The sequence below is a fragment of the Meriones unguiculatus genome, chromosome 3, assembly GCF_030254825.1.
Source record: "Meriones unguiculatus strain TT.TT164.6M chromosome 3, Bangor_MerUng_6.1, whole genome shotgun sequence".
Lineage (NCBI taxonomy): Eukaryota > Metazoa > Chordata > Mammalia > Rodentia > Muridae > Meriones > Meriones unguiculatus.
Genome location: NC_083351.1, coordinates 176,117,523 through 176,138,093, shown reverse-complemented (window position 1 = coordinate 176,138,093; position 20,571 = coordinate 176,117,523). Strand labels below are relative to the sequence as shown.

Here is a 20,571-nt window from a genome sequence, read left to right as displayed (position 1 = left end):
CCTTTATTCCAAGATGTTTATTGTAAAGAGATGATTATAGTGTGGCTCAGCCCTTAGCACACACCTTTAGTCCAAGAGCCTTCTGTATACAGGATTTAATAAAGTTAAGCCTAGGTCAAGAGGCCGAGCAAGAAACCAGCTGACAGGGATTAATAGAGAAGAGAAATTTTGAGAGAAGAGTATTTAAGACAGCAACAGAAGAGCACTTCAGCTCTCTAGCTCTTCAGCCCATTGGCCTTGACTTTTGGCTTTTTTCCTCCTGGGGTAAAGCTGGCAGGCTTTTAGCTTTTCCATCTGGGATGTGAGCTGAGTAAGAAAAGCTTTTTTCATCAGAACTTGAACCGAGTAGGAAGGTCAGCTGCTTTCTCTGCCTCCCTGAGCTAGGAAGTCTTCACCCCAGCATCTGGCTCCTAAGTCTTCATTGGTAAAATAGAATGGTTGGAATTTTCATTTTTTATAGTAACATGACCTGATTGCGTGGTCCACTCCAATGGCTTCCCCTCATCCTTCAGTTCTTGGTGCAGTGTCCTCCCAGGACAGTTTGTAGGTCACTTCTGAAGAGCGAGTGGCTGGCACTAGACATCAGCCTAGGCAAAGGAGCCCTCTCATCCCTTGGCAAATCTTTCTGTTCTTCAGTGTTCTATTTTAACAAAATGTCACAACTCAGCAACAATTCTGTCTCCAACACTTCCTGGTTGGACCTCATGGTATCCCTCAGGTATGAGCTCACCTGACAGCCTAAGCCTACATCCTTCATCCTCTTCTAGCTCTTCCCTAGGGATGTCATGCCAGGCCCTACCACCTCCTACAAACACATTCTGATGGAAGCCATTAACGTACTCTACCAGATCCCAGGAAAAGCAAGTCGACCTTTATAGCATTTTATCACACTCTAGTCCCTGTGAGAAGTGTTGTTTTGTTTGGTTCTTCCATCACCCCTTTAAACTAGTCATTTTGCCTTTTAGAACTGGAAAACTGAGGTACCTACAGCTGATACATCATTCCCAGTATTAACTGCCTGTAAGTGAAAGAGAACAAGATTAACATAGCCATGGAGCAGCTTTGGGGACAACTGCTCAAGTGATGCACACTACCCATGTTTGGCTACTGCTTGTTTCTATTTTTTTAATCCAGTTTCATGTAGCCCAGGCTGCCCCTAAACTGCTGGTCTCCTGCCTCTCTGTGGTGCTGGGACTGCGGGCATGCCATCATGTCTCCAAAGGCAGCTACCTCTCGCCTCAGACTAGCTCTGCCATCACTTCCTCAATGGGGAATCGGGATAGTGAGCTACTATGCATGACAGTGATGTGCTTGAAATGTGGACTTGCTGTGATAAGCATTATTTCATTATGTGGGTCCCACATACAGACATTTTTCATTGTTTTTAGTTAGGAAACAGACGACTTTTATGTTTATATATTTAGTCTTTATTAAGTCAAGTGACCAGCATCACACATTTCTGAAACTCTTAATTACAGAGATTTGAACAATTCGCATTCTAATTATACCAAGAGAGGGAAAGCAAAAGGGATTAAACAAAGGGAAAGGGATGAAACTTTATTTTTTCACACAAGAAAAAAACAAAACAAAACAAAAAAAAACAGATGGAACACAGGGTGAAAGGAAAGAATTTTGTACATTCTTATAAATATACTATAAGTGTATAGTATGTATCATAAATTCTTGCTAGGGACTGCAGTGGGTATGTGGCTCATGGTCAATACACACAGATATCGTATAATGGCTGCACTTGAAGTTGAAACTTGGTTTCACATAACAATAGGGTTTACATGATAAATACATAAACTCAATATACCTGAACATAAACTTTACCACCTAGGAAGAAAGAACTTGGTCAGAATATTCAAAGAAAAGATGGAGATGAAATCACATGAAAAATCTATTAAAAATCAGTATGTTTCATTTATTACCTGACCCAGAAAAACCCATTGGCTCCTGGAGATACGACTGACTTAAAAGGATAGTAATTAAGTGAACACGAGGCTATGAGACACAGCACTGAAAATAGGATTCCTGCAGTGGTTCTATGACTGAGGGTGATCACCAGCCCTGAACTGCATCTTCCTTATCCCTTTAGATTGCAGAAGATCACACAACCTAGTAGGTGTGGAAAAGAAAAACCTCTTAATGAGAATAGAGTTCACACACAAAATTAGTGAAAAACTCTCTTCCAATGAAAACAACAACTAAGGCAACCTCTGCCTGATGCTTTCTGATAAAAAAAAAAGGACTTACAGAAAAAAAAATTGTTTAATTAAAGCAAACTTTATTTGTATTATCAATTCTACTGACACACTAGACCAAGAACATTTGAGGCTATGTCTCTGAAATACTATGAAATGACTTTTGCTCTATGATTCGTAATGAATTTCAACACAGGCAAAGTATCTTTCTTAAACATTTGCTTAGTGCAACATTTTAATGCACTCTAAAGTAACATTTAATAAGTTGGTTCTACTGGATAGCTTTTAATATTGAGTTTCAAGGAAGCTGAAACGTGAAAAAAAAGATATTCACACTGAACAAATTGTAGAAAGTCAAATTTAGTGTGAATTAAGGAACCATACAATTCTGTAGTAGTTAGAGACACTATCTGGAAAATTTAGGGGGCATTTAACAGAGCTAAAACAATACAAATAACACAAGTAATACAGCTACTCATACACACATTAGCTACAAGAAAGTGGGCAAAAAAAAAAAAAAAGTGCAGAATTAACATCTGAACTATTCATACAAAGTCCAGCACAATGGGGTCATAGCCCTGCTATGGTTTCTCATATGGTTTAAAGTTTACCAGTAGAGGGCACCTGAAGTAACAACCACCTCAGTGTGGAGAGAAATGCCCTCCCTCCCCTCCACACACTGGCTAAAATGTCAACACTGACTTGTGGCTGGACGTGTGCTCAGAAGTCCTTTGACAGTTCCACGCTGTGGAAAGCTACTTCACTGTCACCTGTAGAGTTGGGCAGGGCAGCAATCGGGCGTACTTCTCAATTTACTTTCCAGCTTTTTCCCCCTTAGTTCAATATTTCAGTCTAGATCTCTCATGTGAGGAAAAGTTAAAAAAAAAAAAAAATCTTCTTTCATCCACAGGTAAAGTTTATGGAAAATAAATTCAAGTGCAGAAGATTAGTAATTAGATTTAAAGACCAGCATCATATGATAAATCAAGCATAAACAATGTACTTGTTTTGGTAAATGTACTCAGGACCACACAGTGACACGTGTGAATTACGAAGTGTGCATCCTGGCATCTCCACTGCTGCCTCCAACTTCCAGGTCCACTGTAGACTGGCAGGCCTGAAGGACAAGGACATCCGGGGCAAGGCTGACGTCACGCCGAGAGGCCAGCCCGTCTGGAATATTGCTGCATCATCAGTGTCAGCACTGCAACTGTTCACGCACCAGCTGCTCCCTCTGTCCCTGTGCATCTGTGTCGCCCTCTGCCTGTCATATTCAAGAAAAGAGAAGCTGAGAGCAAGAACGTGTTACCAGCCAGGGCCCACACACTCCCTTATACACAATTTGCCTTAAAATCAAATACTGTTTATAGCTAAGGAAGACCCGAGAGAAACAGACATTCATAGGAAGCACAGTAGTCACTGCTCACTCTGCTGCCTCTCCAGCAACAGCATCGCGGCCAGAGTCTGGGTCATTAGGAGCCATGCCTCCACATTCTCATTTGCTCAGCAGTCACAGAGACAGAAAAGCTATTCTAAGTAAGGGTTACAGAACGTGTTCATCAGGATGTGTCATGCAATTCAAAGTTTATGTTGCAGAGAACATAAAATTGTATCAAAAGAATGAAAACAACAGTATAACTGTAAAGAAAAAGCACAAGAAACACATATATACACATAAATGCACACATTCATACACTCAGGAATCCTAGAAAAACACCAAATTAAAAGCCCTAATATAAACACAAAAAACCCGTAAGTTTAGAAAAAAAAAGTCCTGAGACAAGACCCCCTAAAACTGCCACTGAGTTCGTTTTGTGTTGGCTACCTACTGTAGTTAGGTATCTGCCAGAGACTACTCGCACATGGGTTCAGAAAGTCCTTATTAGATTGCTGGTGACCACATTGGGTGCTCAGGAGTCCCATGCACCCTCAGGGTGAGCTTTAAAGCATCAAAAACACATCATGGGTTGAGAAACCTCAGTTAGCCAAAAGGCAAAAAGCAAAGTACATTTGGGGATTTCCCTAAGACTATGGACTTTGATGAATTAGGTCTTTGTTCTCCTTTGGAGGGTGTTGCTGCCTACGTGCTGGGTTCCAAGGTCTGGATGGTACTTTCATTATGTCTTAAGTTGGGCTAAGGCTGGGGGCCTGTAAACTACTGCTGGGCATGGGGCCTTCCCTTAAGTTACTCTTCTTCAGTATTTTTAAAGCAAACTGTCACCTGAAAATACACATATAACAAAAAGCCTTGTTCATCAGTGGCAGTTTTTAAGGCCAAGGCGTCTAGCTGTCTTCCATACCTCATGTCTCTTTAGTTTGGCCAGCTCCATGATCTCCAGCCTTCTGACCAACACTGAGGCCTGGGACACTGTGCTGCCCTGGAGTGCTCCAGGCCTCTGTCCATGGTTCTCACCAAGCTGCAGGAAAGCACAGTGCAGAGGAGCAAACTCCTTAGAATGTTCTGCTACAATGTCTTTTTTAATAAAACAGTGGCTTCTTCCCCCTTCTGTTTAACAGAAAAATCTGAAACACTTTCTAGGTAGCTTCAAGTTTTACAAAACACTCATGCACAGGTGATGGAAAAATAAGGACCTAAATCCCCTCCAGCTAACACAGCATGCTGTCTCAAATCTTCAAATATAGGCACATCCCCACGGTCAGACTCTCCATTAAAAAAAAATTCAACGATAATTTTCTTATCTGTGCAGTTTTTGGCTACAAATATATTCATCTGGAGTGCTAATTTTTAAATGACATTAAGAAATCAATATGTGAATGTATTGTTAAATATACTTTAAATATATTGCTTATATATACAATAGGTTTCTAAGATGACACCAGAAATTATACTGGTAAAATTAATTATAAAAATTAAAATATTTAAGGAAGCAGAATTAGGCTCACAATGTTTAAGTAAACGAAGCAGTATGAAAACTGTGTCCTCTTATGCCATTACTTTGTATAAAAATATTAGATAAATACCTTAAAATGTGAACTGAAGACCTCTTGAAAAGAGATGATGAGAGTTCTGTAGTCATCCCATGAAAGCCACCACAACTGTTCAAATGTTGTTTTGTTTTTTAAAACTCTGTGTGTGTGTGGCACCCCCATGTATGTGTGTAAGTATGTGTCAGCTCTGCTGCCTGTGCACATGCATGTGTGCTGTCCTCTACTGCTCTCTGCCTTCTGTTCTGAGATGAGGTCTCTGAGCCTTGGTGCTCTGGGCAGACTGGGCTGCCAGTGAACCCTGGGGCCTGTTGTTGTTTCTTCTGTTCCTCTGGGTTCCCGGCCTGTACCACCACGCCTGGCAATGGTTTTGTTACTGGGAGTCTGAACTCAGGCTCTCAGGCTTGTCTTTGCAGCAAGCACTGCACTTACCAAGTCATCTCTGCATACTTTCAGAGTGCTTTCTAAGAACCCATTTTTATAAAATTTTACAAAAATGAAAATTTCAATGTCCATAATTTTTTTCTTAAGGGCATACAAAAAAAAAAGCCCCACTTTTTATAAAAAAAAAATAAATAAAATAAAATAAAAAGAAAACATAACAAACCAAACCAGGCAGACCAGCTTAGCTCTATTCCAGCCAAATCTTAACCTTACTTCTAGGCCATCTCCATCCTTTTGTCAGCTGACTTTTCCTAGAACCCTTTCACTGGGACCCTCCATGGCCACACTGGGCTAGGGGAGCCACCACTCAGGTGATTCTCACTCTCCTTCCTGCCAACACAATAGTGTCCTCAGATTTAACTCCTGCAGTCCCTTAGCAGCCTGCTCTCAGGAGACCCTCCTCCCACCCCAACAACACTCACCTGGGCCACTTCCTAGTATGGACTCAGAGCTCCCAGCCTTTCCATCCCCATCTTTGCCCTACTGCAGCCTGCTTGCAGAAGCCCATCTTTCTACCAAATCTCCACTCCCTGGGGACTCAGTCTTTCAGCTTTTGCCTTAAGCCACTCTCAGCCTTCCTTCCTAGTCCATCTCCACTCCTTTCTGCCACCTACTGACCTGCACAAATACACTGTACTAGGGACCCCACAACCACCACAAGCCCCCTAAAATCCAGAAAGGACAAAAGCAACCAAAGAGTGGAACACCCACCTGACAAAGATAAGACCAGATACCAACACCAAGAAAATCCTCAAACATCATAACTCCAGATGTGCAGAAACACAAACATGAACAGCCAAGACAATATGCCTCCAACAGAAGCCAGGAATCTTATTGCAGTGGGCCCTGAGAAGTGCAATACAGCTGAAATACAAGATACAGATTTCAAAATAGCAACAATTATCATTTAAGGACCTGAAAAAGGAGATGAATAAAGCCTTTAATGAAGTCTGTAAAAACACAGTTGGGTAAAATACTGAAAACAATTCAAGACCTGAAGACAGAAATCACTACAGAAAAACCAAAGAGAAATAAAAGAGAAAATGAAAAATCTAGGATGTCAAACAAAATCCACGGAGCCTCACCAACAAATTTTAAGTCATGCAAAGAGAATCTCAGGTAGAAAAAAAAAAGGGATAGCTTAGTCAGAGGAAATATTAAACCCAAACAACACTCAGACACAAAATATCCAGGAAATCTGGGCAATGATAAAAAGACAATCCAATGAACAACAAAGATAGAAAAGGAGAGAAAAGCCAGGTCAGAGGCACAGAAAATATCTTTAACAAACAGAAGAAAATTTCCCAAATCTAAAGAGGGTGCCTTTAAAGGTAAAAAAAAAAAAATGCACAGAACATCAAACCAAAAGAACCAGAAGAGAAATCCTATCAACATATAATGATCAAAACACTAAATCAAAACACTAACAAAGAAATGACATTAAAAACTGTAGGGGAAAGTCCAATGAACATAAACAGGCAGGCCCATTAGAATAACATCTGACTTCTCAGTGGACACTCCAAATGTAAAAGGGTCTGGACAGACATGTCAGCCCAGACAACCATACCCAGCAAAATTTCAGTCACAAAAGACAGAGAAAGAAAAACATGCCATGATAAAATTGAATTTAACCCATTTCTATCTACCAATACACCTCTACAGAAAGCACCACAAGAAAAACTTTAGATAGAAGCTAACCATACCCCCCCAAAAAAAACAAGAATAAATAATTTCATATCAGTAAATCAAAAGGATAAAAACTTATACACCATATAACAAAATAAAGGAATCAATAAACACTGCTCATTAATAACTCTCAGTGTTAACAGTCTCAACTCCCCCCAAGGAGGACACAGACTACAAATCGTTTCAGGCTTTCTGCTGTATCTAGCACTTGAACAACAATGATAGACACCATCTCAGGGTAAAAGGGTGGTAAAGATATTCCAAGCAAATAGACCCAAGAAGCAAGCAGGCACAGCCATTTTAGAATCTGACCAAATAGACTTCAAACCAAACCTAATTAGGATAGGGAAGGACACTACATAGTCATTAAAAGGAAAAAGCCAAGAGGATGTTCTAATTCTAAACATCTATGCACCCAAGTACACAAAAGAAACACTCCAACAGCCCAAATCCCACATTAACACTCCCACCCACACACACACTGACAGAATCTGACTCTCACTAACAAAATATGTTGGAGTTAAATAACATCATATATCAAATGAACCTAGCAGATATTAGAGAACGTTTTACCTAAGCGCAAAGAATACATCTCTTTAGCCACTCGGGGAACTTTCTCCAAAACTGACCATACTTGGACACAAAGTGAGTCTCAGCAGACAACAGACAACTGAAAGGACAGCCTTCATCCTACGTGACCAGAGACTAGAGCTGGGTATCAACACCTGAAACAACAGAGTTGCCAGACTCATCAAAAATGGACAACTCCTCACCACTGAAATGAAAAATGGGTCAAGAGACATCAAGCAGGAAATAAAGGCCTTTTAGAATCGGATAAAATGAGAACACAACATAGACAACCCTACAGGACACGATGGAGTCGGCCCTAAGGGGAAAGTTCACAGGACTAAGTGCCTACAGCAAAAAACTGGAGAAGTTACAAACTAGTAAGTTAGCAGCACACCTGAAACCTCTGCAACACTAAGAAGTAACATGGACAGAGAGTGGACAGCAGGAAATAAACTCAGGGCTGAGATCAACCAAACAGGTAATAAACAATCATAGCAACGACAAAATCACAAAGAATCAGTGAAAGGAGTGTTAATAATCCAAAGAACAACTAATAACCCAGACACCTTCCTATCTCCTAATAAGTTTTGCTTACTTTCATAGACATTATTAATTACACTACAAACCAGGTTATTTTTTTCAACTTGACTATTAAAAGTTTTTGGGCTATGGATCAGCAGGTAAACCACTGTTGCTCTTGCAGACATGTACACACATACATGCGCACACACACACACATAAATAAAAGTAAATGTTAAAAACAATTTAAGGCCAGGTGGGCTGAATTGTAGCCCATTAATTATACTTGTATTTCCAGAATGTATGTTTTAGCCTCATCCTAATTTGTTTTTACTTTTGTTTCACTATTCAGTTTGATATTTTTGCGTATTATCATGTTCTTTATCCCTTTTGAATGATCAGGGTACTAAGAAGGTATGGTCATTTCACACAGAGTCAAACAACAAAAAGCCCTACTGTAACTGAAGCGCTGACAGCAGGAACACTGCACACAGAGCCAGGTGCCTCTGAGCCCGGAGGGGCTGAGTGGGCCAAAGACTACCAATTAGGATGGGCATGGAGTCCAGCCAGGCCTCTTCACTAGCCTCACCTCCAAGCTCCCTGAGGCATCCTTCATCTCTGACAATCACCTTCAGTTTTCTGGCTTCTGGTAACACTGTGACTACAGTTTCCATCCCTCCTAGAAATCATTAAGACAACACAGATCAACTCGTTACTATGTAAGCAAGCAGAGACATCGCCATGCAGGAGCAAAGGGGAAGCTGATGACTCCTGACAGCATGTGTTAGAAAGACATGCACCTGCAAACAAAGTGCTTCTCTAAGAGCACTGGGGTGAGCAACACCCTTGTAAACAGAAGTGTACAGGTCAAAAAACAAACACAGAGCTGAAAAAGAACTAGTTCTAAAACTTAATTAACTTCCTGGACCATGGCAAAGCTCAGTTCCCCAAAAGATATGAAACTACAAAGAAAACAAACAAAAACAGCGCAAAAGCCAACTGCATATAAGAGACAAGATAATAATTCTAAAGGATGATTTTTACCACTGTTCAAAGTGGAAAACAGAAGAAACTATACACCTCTGAGAACTTCCCACTGTCTGTGTCAATCAGCAACTTCTGGATAACACAATGTTTTCACATTGTATGCTATTCTCACCCTATAGTTAACACACAAAATGTTATTTAGGTGGCTTCTATAGTGATCAGGTCTAAGATTCAAATATATAATCTGGATAAAACATACTAAATAAGTCTTCCCAAGATCTCCTTAGGTTTGAAGGTAAAAATTTCTTAAAAAAAGAAATCAAAGGTTTCTGAAGGATGGCCAGAATATTGTATTCAAAGATTTACAATTTACTCAAAGTGAGGCCCAGGTGACTGGGTGCTGTCAAAACTGGGTTCAAATGAACTTACTTTTATTAACAGCTTCTATCTAATACCAGTAATAATCAAGGATTTTGTTACTTTTTCACGATGCTAACTGCTGTGCAAACTGCATTGAACATCTAGTAATTACCTCTGTGTTTTGCATATATGTGGAAACACTGGAAGAAGACTAAAAATTTCCCTGTACCGTGCTGTCTTAAAATATTATAACTTTAATTTTCTCATTAAATTAATTGAAGTTGAAACTATATGGAAACAGTAGTCAATAGGAGTGAAAACCTGAACGACTGGTCATTTGTTCTGACAGGAAGAACAGGGCCAAACATCCAACAACTGAGTTTCTCAGAGCTCCCATCTGTAGCAGAGCAGGATGGCCAGGAGTAAAGGTGTTACCCTGACGCCAATCCTGACAACTTGAGCTCTGCAACCAGAACCCCAGGTGGGAGGAGAGAACTGACTCCTGACATTTATGCTCCTGCACTTGCAAATAAATAAACAAACAAATAAATAGATAGATAAATAAATAAATAATGTAAATAATAAAGATGAAAGTTTCCACTGTATTCAAGATGTTGGCCACTTCAACAGTGCTGGTTTTCTGTAGCTATTCCATTGCAGGAAGGTACTTAAGTCATTCAACTGAATGCCAAAGGTGAGCTGTGCCAGCTGGGCATGTGCCAAAGAAACAGTGAAGCACACAGTCCACTCAGTACTGAGAGCTGAACCTACCATGTAGAGGAAGGAGGAGAGTTTAACTCCTAGTCCTTCTAGCTCTTCTTCCTAGAGCTGGTGTTAGTAGCACACTTCACCACTCCTGGTTCATGAAGACTGCTTTCCTGAATACCAGCATTTCAGATTTTTAACTCCTTGGGTGGGTTTGTGAAATAAATCATGTACTCTTACTTGAAATAATCATGTTAAACAAAAGGTGGCCAAATAACAACCACAAATAGATATTACTGTGAAGACAGTAACATTCATTTTCTTCTTTACGATCTGATAAATACTTACAAGTTTCCTGGAAGGTACTTAAGCCATCCCACTGCATGACAAAGATGAGCCATGGCAACTGGGCACATGCCAGGGAAACAGTGAAGAAGGTAATGGTGAAACTAAATAGGTTTTTTGGCACATGACATCTCACTACTGAGAGCTGGCTCATGGGCTTGTTAAAACTCATAATGAAGAGGTGTAATTTGAAGAGGGACAATATTAGCAGATAAATACATAATACAACGTGGCCTAAACAAACACCTGAATATTATTATACCTGAATATTATTATACCATGACAGGAATGAATGTAACTTTGAAAACACAATGCCAAGTGACATGTGTCACAAAAAGCCATGTTGTATGGTCTTAGAAGACCCACTTGGATTTACTCTATTTCACACGTGTATGCAGTAGTGAGTACAGAAGCTGTGGCTAGTATATATGACTTCATGCCAGGATTATGAGAAAAGTGTGCACAGCAGTGATTGCTGAAGAACACTGTGAGTGTGCTTGTGTCACTGAACCCATTAGAACAGACGGTGCTAAGTGTGTTATGCGTATCTGCTAGAGGAGCAGAGGAGACACACAGGCCTGTTTCCCCTTACTCAGCCAGCAGCACCTATGCTCTCGTTCAAGCAGTGCTTGCCTAGTGCTGCCTTGTGTGGAGAATGCTTCTCAGAACCTGGGTTCTGTGCCTTTCCCTCCAGCCTCTTCCCAGAAGAAGTGATTCTCCTGCTATAGCTCCAGATACGCTATCTATCTGTTCCTTTCCTCGATCTTCACATTCTCCTTCTCTAAGTTCTTTTCCTTCCTTGCTTATTTCCATGAAGTGAAACTCAGATAGTCCTCACTGTTAGTCTCAGGCTCCAGGCCCAAAGAGCACACTAAGATGGCCTCTTACTGTGTGTGTTACACAAACTCCTGATAGTGTACTTTGCGAATGCACAGTACAGTATGTCTTCCACCATATAGTGAAGAATTAAAGAAACAAGAAACAGGAGATAATCTCACAAGCTGCCAAGAAGAAACCAAAAGCTGTGGTATAGTGGGTCACCTTACACCACACTGCCTGGCAATCCAACCAACCATATCCATGAAAACTACACAACAGCAATGCATAGACAGAATCAGGAAGCCAGTCCATTTACTGTGTCCTTCCACGACAAGATTAAAAAAATATACAAAAAAAATATACAAAAAAAAAAAAAAAATTGAAACAAAACACTGCTACTATCACCACTTACATCAACCCTGGTGAAAAACAATTTTGCTCAACATTGCTAGTTCCATGGAGAAGTATGTGCTGTGAATGAAGACTTCCTAAGGCCCCTACCCCAGAGTACACTTCCTTCTGAGAATACATATATAGCCTAAGATATAGACACATATAACACAGATAAAAATGTGTGTGCACACCTTTAATCCCTGGGTAAGCAAAGGCAGGTGGATTTCTGTTAGTTCGAGGCCAGCTTGGTCTACAGAGAGAGAGAGAGAGAGAGAGAGAGAGAGAGAGAGTTCTAGGACAGCCAGGGCTACACAGAGAAATCCTGTCTCAAAAGCCAAACCAAAACAAAAGTATGTGTATATGATTTAATTTATTCCTTGATTACTGTTTAACTTTAAGCATAAAAACCAGCAGATGAGCCTTTCTAGGAGCTGCATGACATTCTACTACAACATGAGAAACAGGAGCCCTGGACTAAAACAGTGACTGGATGGAAATAGCATCCAGGAATTGTGATATCACTGTGGCTTTCTGTACTGAATTTGTCTTAGTAGATTCTTCACCTCATAACTTCCTTAGCTTCTTACTACCCTCAGCCTTCCTTGATATTCCCACTCCTGCTAAGTCTCTTCTAATTTCATGTCTCATGTATCCTTTTGCCCACTTCCATTGCTCACTTTTTGCTTTGCTTTTTAAAACATACAAAGTATGGACTAGGTCACTCAGTAAGTAACATCATATTACAACAATTTTGCCTCCCTTTCCCAGGGCTTTATAGTTCACATGTCCTCAATAACTGCCTATTGTGTGAAATATTGCTTTACATTCACACTGATCCTTTATTTTTCACTTTGTACATGCCACTGTGAGAAAGTGAAATGATGTACTTAATGGCACCATTTCTATCAAAATGAAATACCCAGCTGCATAATTTCACAGTTCCTAAAACTATCTGGTCAGGTATTCAGTATGATCTCCTCCACTGAGGGGCAATGGCCTCAGCTGGAAGCTGGCCTTCTGGGATCTATGTGTGCTCTCAACAGTTCCTTCAAGACAGGGATGTGGTAGATGAGAACTCCCTCCTTTGTCACATTGGGCATTCTTTCCTACCTAATGTGTGGAGTGTTTTCCACAGAGCTACCGAAAGCCTTACCTGTGACAGCCTCAGTGTCACCTCAGAAGAGAAGTGTGTGACCTATGCCCCTATGACATCCCTGTGCCGTGGCTCTGCCCTGTCAAGCACATCCAGGAACTGAGAGAGCAGTGTCATGTATGGAGGGGCAGCCTTGATGGTGTTCATCCTCAGCATCTCAGAAGTGACACATATACTCATGACATTCTACTGACTCTGAATTGTCGTTACCTGCCTATCCTTCCTGAGATTTACAGGGACTATTAGGAAAAGCTTGACAGTAACTACAAGGCACTTTGATTCATCTTAGTAGTTCCAGCTGGCTATCAAAGCAGAGCTGAGTTTAATGTGAAGAACTCTGACCAAGCATACAGCCTACATTCATGTGAGGGATGTTGCAACATGACATGCAGGTGAACTGTGAATCCTGGTTTGGCTGCACGTTTTGTTTTCCTGTAGCAGCAGCGTTTATCCAGGGTACTGGTCTATTTGTTTACTGTCCGCTGTCCATCTCATTCTTCCTTGAGCTCTGGGAAAGGGTCTGTGTTTTCCACTGATGTGTCCCAAGAGCCAAGAATGGTTCCTGCATCAATACTTTAAGAAATACTAGATAAATGCATCAGCAAACAAGGCTTCCCACAGAAGCCAGCTTCCTCACTATCTCCCAGCATGGGTGCTAGGAGCAGGGTCAAAGTTTATGAAAGAACGTTGTGTCTCTGGTGGTCCCATGGAAGTAACTTGAAATGCACCTCATGCCCCTTAATTCTGTGACTGTGTCCTAAAAGCGTGGCCATCTAGTATGACTGGACAAGTGAGGGAAAGGAGTCAGGGAGAAAGTAGAGAAACAACGGTGAATGTAGTCTCATTACCCCTATCACCGCTAAAGATAAATGCTAGGAAAATTGAAAAAAAAAAAAAAAAAAAAAACTTTTCTGAAAAGCATACAGATATGGGATGTACTAAGACTGGATTAAGGTTCTTTTGAGTATCTGTATGTTCCTGTGTGTCTGTATGTATGTGCACATGCATTAAAAAGCCAGAGGTCTAGATTTGGTGTCACTGCTCAGAGCTCTCCATCTTTCTGCCTGAGACAGGGTCTTTCAGTAGGCTCTGGAGCTGCTAAACAGGCTAGGCTGTGGAAGCCCCAGGTTCCTCCTGTCTCTGCCTCCCCAGCCCTGGGATATCAAGTATGTGCTACCATGCCTGCTGTTTATGTGGGTCGTGGGGCTTGAACTTGGTTCATCATGCTTACCCAGGAAGCATGCTACAGGCTGAACTGCCTCTCCAAGCTCTCCTCCATTTAAGACTTTTATTTTGTTTATTTTATTTTATTTTGATTGCGACAGTGTCTCATACAAACTGGGCTGGCCTTAAATTTGCCCTGTAGCTGAGGGCTGAGAATTACTCTGAACTTCTGATCCTCCTGCCTTCACTTTCCAAATGACAGTATCACAGGCAGAGCCCACCAGGATTCATTAAGTGGTCCTGGACTCAAAGTCCAGAGCCATGTGCATGCTGGACAAGTACTCTACCAACTGAGCTCCCTCTCCAGCACCCTGAAACCCAGGGTTTCCAAATCATAATGTTCTTCTAGACTCCTAAATCCTTTGTCAAATACTCTTACTCAGTCCTGCAGCTTCACCCCTTACCTTGCTGTCAGCTGTATCCTTAGTACCCTTTGTGTATATAATGTCAGGAAGGGTATTTTTTTCCCTGCTCGTATTCAAAATAGGACGAGTCTAGACAACTAGCTAGAAACAGGAAAGCCAAAAGCCTGAAGTACACACCTGACCACACAGAACAGGCTGATGTTGGGGTTGTACAATAAAAGTCACTAAAAGTTGACTGGGTTCATTGGTCCAGCCACGTTTTTCTGAAGCCAGCAACATAGGCAGCTGTTTCATATCCCTGGTTTTGACAAATACAGGTAACAGCGTGCTCCACTGTAATTATTCTCCAGTACTGACTCATGCTTTGTTCACTCTACACAAATTCACTTGTGTAGATTCAACTAAGTCAAAAGCACAAACAGAAAGAAAAAAAGGCAATAGAACAGGTGAAATCATGAGAACACTTGTGCCCATTACGGACACTTGTTTACTTGGTAAGATAAGGTATTTGACATAAAGTATATCACTGGTAAACACACATGACATGGTGTTTCATTACTTACTAAATTCTCAGTTATTGGCCTTCAGAAATGAAGGTCCCAACATCTAGTGGTATTAATTTAGTCCCTAAACGTACAGGAACCCACACCACAGGTGTCTGTCCACAGAGCCTGTGTCATCAGATCCAAGTTCCCATGGTTGGCTTCCTTGGTGTGACTCTGCACTAGAGCACACAATGCCCCAGCCAAAATTCAAGAGAAAAAGGAAAGGCCTTTTTTTCCACATGAAACGATGCAGTACTTACCCTGGAGGCTTTCTGAGGGAGAGGTGAGATTATCATCTTTGAACAGGGCCTGATACACAGAAGGAGCTGTACAAATCTCTCTCGTCATTGGTGTGAGATGAGGTAGTGTATGGGAAGAGGCACCACAGAGGGAGGATGTGCTTGTACTTTCTAGGCACTAGAAAAAGGAGCATTACTGCATTACAAAGTATCAACACTGTCAAACATGGAAAAAACAGCTCTAGAAATTTAGTACTTTCTCTCTAAACTGAATTGTACTAAATTCCTATCTAAATGAAGCTAAATAGAAGATCAACTGGGTAGGTGACAAATCCAGTCATCAAACAAACAAACAAAAAATGTATACTCTGGTGTAATTTAGCAAATGTAGATTCTGGACCACACAGTTTCTATAAAGTGATCTAGATAATCACTGAATCTGCACACATTATTAAAGACGATGCTACCTATAGTGATGGCTCAGGGCAGAGATAATAAGAGAATGCTAGGAGGGGCACTCTGCAACTGCCTGAGCGTTAATTTCTTTCACTAGCTCACATGTTAGTGACTCTTAACACACGTTACAGACAGAAGGTGGCAGATGAGAGCTTCTGAGCACAGTCCTGCAACCCCAGCAGGCCTGAAGCAAGTGCAGATGGCACAAGGGACAGGAGGGTAGTGTAGAACGCACAGGTGCTGTACTGTATATTTGAAGAAAAAAACAAAAACAATTTTGACACCTGGTAACAGTGGGGTCTTCAGCAAACAAGGGAAGGAAAACCCTGCAAGAGGCAAACACAGAATGGAGCACTGCAGCAAGTTTATGACAAGTGTGGTGTGTGGAGAGAGCAGACATCAAGAAGAGGTTCCTGCACTTTCCAGAGCCAAGGTGGGGAACTAACCACATAGGGATTTCCTCTGCAGCAGTCCCCACATTTCTCTATCCTAAGTCCCAACAGCCTCCGCACCCAAATGGGTGAGTAAGCAACCACACTGAGAATCACAGGCCCAGGAACCTGGCTATGATTTGAACTGGACACAGGTCCATGGGAGATATGGGAGAGATGTGTGGGAGTGCAATTTACTGTGGTTGGGATCACCTTACCCACTTAGTGCCCCAGAGGAATCTGACGAAACTAGAGCACTGTCCAGCCAACTCTCTCACTCACGTGTGTAAAGGCAGGGCACCCCAAGTGGGAGGGAACTTTCTAGTTGGTCTATCAATTCTGGTGGCAGGAGAAGCTTGGAGGCAGCTCATGCAATCACTGCATTGCAGATCTGTTGGAAGATGAGTGCCATAAACTAGCCCACTGCTACCTCGGTACTGTTGGAAGATGAGTGCCATAAACTAGCCCACTGCTACCTCGGTACTCTCAGGAAAGGCAGAGGTAGATTCAGCCTTCACAAAGTCCTTTCTGGGCAAGAGAGATAAAATGACTCAGATCGCCCACCACATTTATTGAAATTTCAGAATGAGAAGATTGTGAGGGGAAAAGCTTCTAGTGCTTACCTAGATTGTAAAGGAACCATACGTTCATCCACATTATGAAACGCTGTGGGCAATGAGCAGGGTCGGTCTACAAGTGAGGTCACATGGGCTTCCAAGGACAATGCTATGAGAAGGGCATGCTACGACCTCTGCAGGCCTACAGTCTCACTACCACAGTGTACCAATGTGCCAGACATGGAGCCAAGGACTTTATGCCTGCCTTCCTGGGTTCCAGTCTTGCTCTGTTGTAACAGGATGTTTACTCTGTGCCATTCGATCACAGAAAATTAACATATTTTTGAGATTTACAGAGATAAATGTCTGCTTTGAATTTTTTAAACAATACTAGAACTGGCAAGATTTAGGGAATATTTTGAGATATCTGAATGTATTTTTATATTAAAAGACAGACATGAGGATTTTGAGCCAGAGGTGGAATGCTGCAGTTGTGATATCTCCCTGAAGGACGTCCTTCTGTACTCAAAACTTGTTCACATATCTTATAAGAGCTTTGGGGATGTGACTGGATCCTGGGTTCTCTGCCATTCTCAACAGATTAATCTATTAGATGAAAAACCATATTCTAAGTACCTCAAATAGTTAAACTAGTATCTGACAAAGCTGCCTTCAAGCCTGAGTTATTCAGAAGAAACAAAAGTTAGTAAATACAAGTAAAGGTATCCTTTATTTTTTTGTAAATGCAATGCACTGAATCTGCTGTACTAGGAATGACTAGGGAAAGATTTAGTTGAATTTACAAGAGCAGATTTTGAAAGATCTGCCAGGCACTATTTTGGGAGCTGGGAATACATACCATCATCTTATTACATGAAACAACACAGGACAATCTGTCCTTTTATGTCTTATACACCCTGGGAGAGTCTCAGTATCTGCTGTATCATAATATAGAGTAAGTAATAAACTATAATAAAGAATGGCTGCCACAAAACACACAAAATTCCTTCTCAAATTCTTTAGCTATGTGACAATAAGACATCCTGTATCTAATCTGCATCATTTATACAAAGTATTGGTACTTACCTTGGAACACTGCTATGGAGATTAAATAAGTAATGTATGAAAGACCCAAATTGCTGCAAGGTACCCACAGGATTTTCTATAACTGGTACTGAACCCTTTTTGAAGGTAGAACAGTTACTTTAACCACTCACCATAGCCTACTTCTTCTATACTGGTAAATGAACAGCAGGCCTTAAACACAGAAATGATACATGTTATTTATCTTGTCCACTGACTATATGACATCAAGTGAACAATTTTCATGGAGAAATTAGTTCTTTCAAAATTACTTTCAAGTACCTTCCAGAAGTCCTCCGTTGAAGAAAAGAGAATTTTCCCCTACAAAATATAATTTTAAGTGATATTAAAATGCAATAGTATTTGCTATATTACAAAAATTATTTTAAAACAAGATGACTCAATCATACTCACTTGTGTTACTTTACATGTTGTTTTTCTTAAATAATGAATGGTGACATAAATTCAAAACATGATCATTAGTACATGGAATACAATTTCTATTTGTCTAATACTCTCACTTAAATTTCAAATGAATACTTAATGTGTTAACTTTTATTAATGAAGATACTATAGTCACATATTTCTTTTTTTTTTCAATGCAGTTTATTCAGGAACCTTGAACAATCCTCGGACCCTGGGGAAAGCCAGCCCACAGCTTAAATAGCCTCTGGGTAGCCAACCCAGGCGTGCCACGTGTGCAATGCAGATAGGTCCACATACATGGAAGCAAGCCAGATCCTCAGCCTTAGCCAAATGTGGAATTGTTCGTGACAGAGAGCACTCACCATCGGGAAGGTGGAAGGCGGAAACCAGCTCCATCTTTAAGGCATAGTATTCCGCAGCTCTCTACAGTTCCCCCTTTTTGTTTTAGACGCATCAGGCAAGAGTAGAGGTCTGATCTCTGATATTAGAAATAAATAGGGACTTTGTACTGATGTTCATTTAGGTGTCATCCACCCAAAGAGCATCAGACCCGTCCGATACCTTTTTCTCAGAGGCGGGACCTGGGGCATCAACCCGCATGCAATCAGACATGCTCTTCTCTGGGTCCAAAGCGGCTGACCCTGAGTGCAGTGCTTAGCCTCGCATCCTGAGCGTATCATTTTAGCTTTTTATGGTAGCCAACCATGCTTGGGGAGAATGTCCTGCTTCAATGGCTGTAAAGGCCTGAATGATCATGGCTGCATCACACTGTTGTGAGACTCTAATCTTGCATATATACCACAGGCAAACCAAGGAGACCAACACCAGAAGGCCTGCTAACGCTCCCATGCCCGCCCATTCCTTCAGATGATTCATGGCTACAGCAATCCATGTTGATAATCCTGTGGCTAGTCCTGTGGCTGTTGGAGCTACCACCAGGGCATTAGCCATGAGTCATACTGGGCAGACTGCTCAGACCCTGAATAATCATTTAGCCAATGTAGCTCATGCCTTAGTTGTACATAAAGGAATTAATGCTCAACTAAAAGGAAGCTTGATTGTGGTCAATCAGAGGATTGACCTCTTGCAGGAGCAAATTGATACCCTCTGGCAAATCGCTCAACCTGGCTGTCAATGAAAGTATGCTGGACTTTGTGTCACTAGCATACAACATGAGAATTTTTCCTGTGCTGCAAATTTGTCTAAACAATTGTCGAGCTATATTTTAGGTAATTGGACTGGAGAATTCGATACTACGATGGAGCAGCTGAGAGTGGCCATTGTCACAGTAAATTCTACCAGAGTGGACACATATTTCTTAAAACCAGAGCTAAAATAGCCTTTAGAAAAAAATCAACTCACACAAAAACCGATTTCTGTACCACTTCTACACAACATTTTGTTCGTACTATGTATAATCATGGTGTCATCCACTGTAACTGTGGATACACTAGTGTTTCAGCTACAATTTTAAAACTTAAAGTTACTATTCCTGTCCATTAATGAAATGGATAAATGAATAATCAGCAATAAAAAGCAATGAATTATTAGTACATGTTAAACATGGATGTATGAAAGAAGCCATGCACAAGAACCACAAAATATTTCATAAACTCATTTATGTTGTATCCAAAAGTAGCAAGCCCATGGAGAGAAAACAGCAGTAGTTTCCAGATGCTAAGAAAGGCTAGCTGCTAGAACACCAGAGAAAGATCTGCGACTTGACAGCAGTGGTGACTTCACAGTATGATGAATGTGCTAAAGATCACCCAACTGTGTACTTGAAAAGGGTAACTCAGGGCAATTTTCAATTAAGAAAGTAATGTTGCATTAGAGATCATGGAGTCCACATGAATGTGATGAGGAGAATAAGAAACAAGTTCTCCAAGAGGAAGATGTCACATCAGGACAGTTTCTGGGCAAGGGAAATTATAACATTTAATGACATTTATTAATTTAGGGTGTGTGACAGTCAGAGAACCATCTGTGGGAATCAGAGCTCTCTCCCTCCATCATGGGGGAACGGGGTTCCATTCCAGGTATTTGAGCTTGATGGCAGGTACCTTAATCCACCGAGCCGACTTGCAGGCCTGGTGAGGGAAACTGTGATGTCG

General features: G+C 41.1%; 1 protein-coding gene across 4 annotated transcripts in view; it reads right to left on the bottom strand.

Moving 5' to 3' along the window:
• Window positions 1–1,404: 1,404 nt before the first annotated feature.
• The window catches only part of LOC110562826 (THO complex subunit 2-like), a 38,182-nt gene continuing 19,015 nt past the window's right edge, over window positions 1,405–20,571 (bottom strand). The window contains exons 3-8 of one of the 4 annotated variants that reach the window (XM_060381067.1): window positions 18,314–18,352; window positions 18,166–18,205; window positions 15,526–15,682; window positions 6,306–6,458; window positions 4,505–4,621; window positions 1,405–3,468 (exon numbers count right to left, since the gene is read on the bottom strand). The gene's annotated coding sequence lies outside the window, so the exon portion shown is untranslated. Of the gene's footprint in view, window positions 3,469–4,504; window positions 4,622–6,305; window positions 6,459–15,525; window positions 15,683–18,165; window positions 18,206–18,313; window positions 18,353–19,488; window positions 20,548–20,571 lie in introns of those variants that run through there. The other 3 variants (XM_060381066.1, XM_060381068.1, XM_060381069.1) reach the window with 3 other exon arrangements.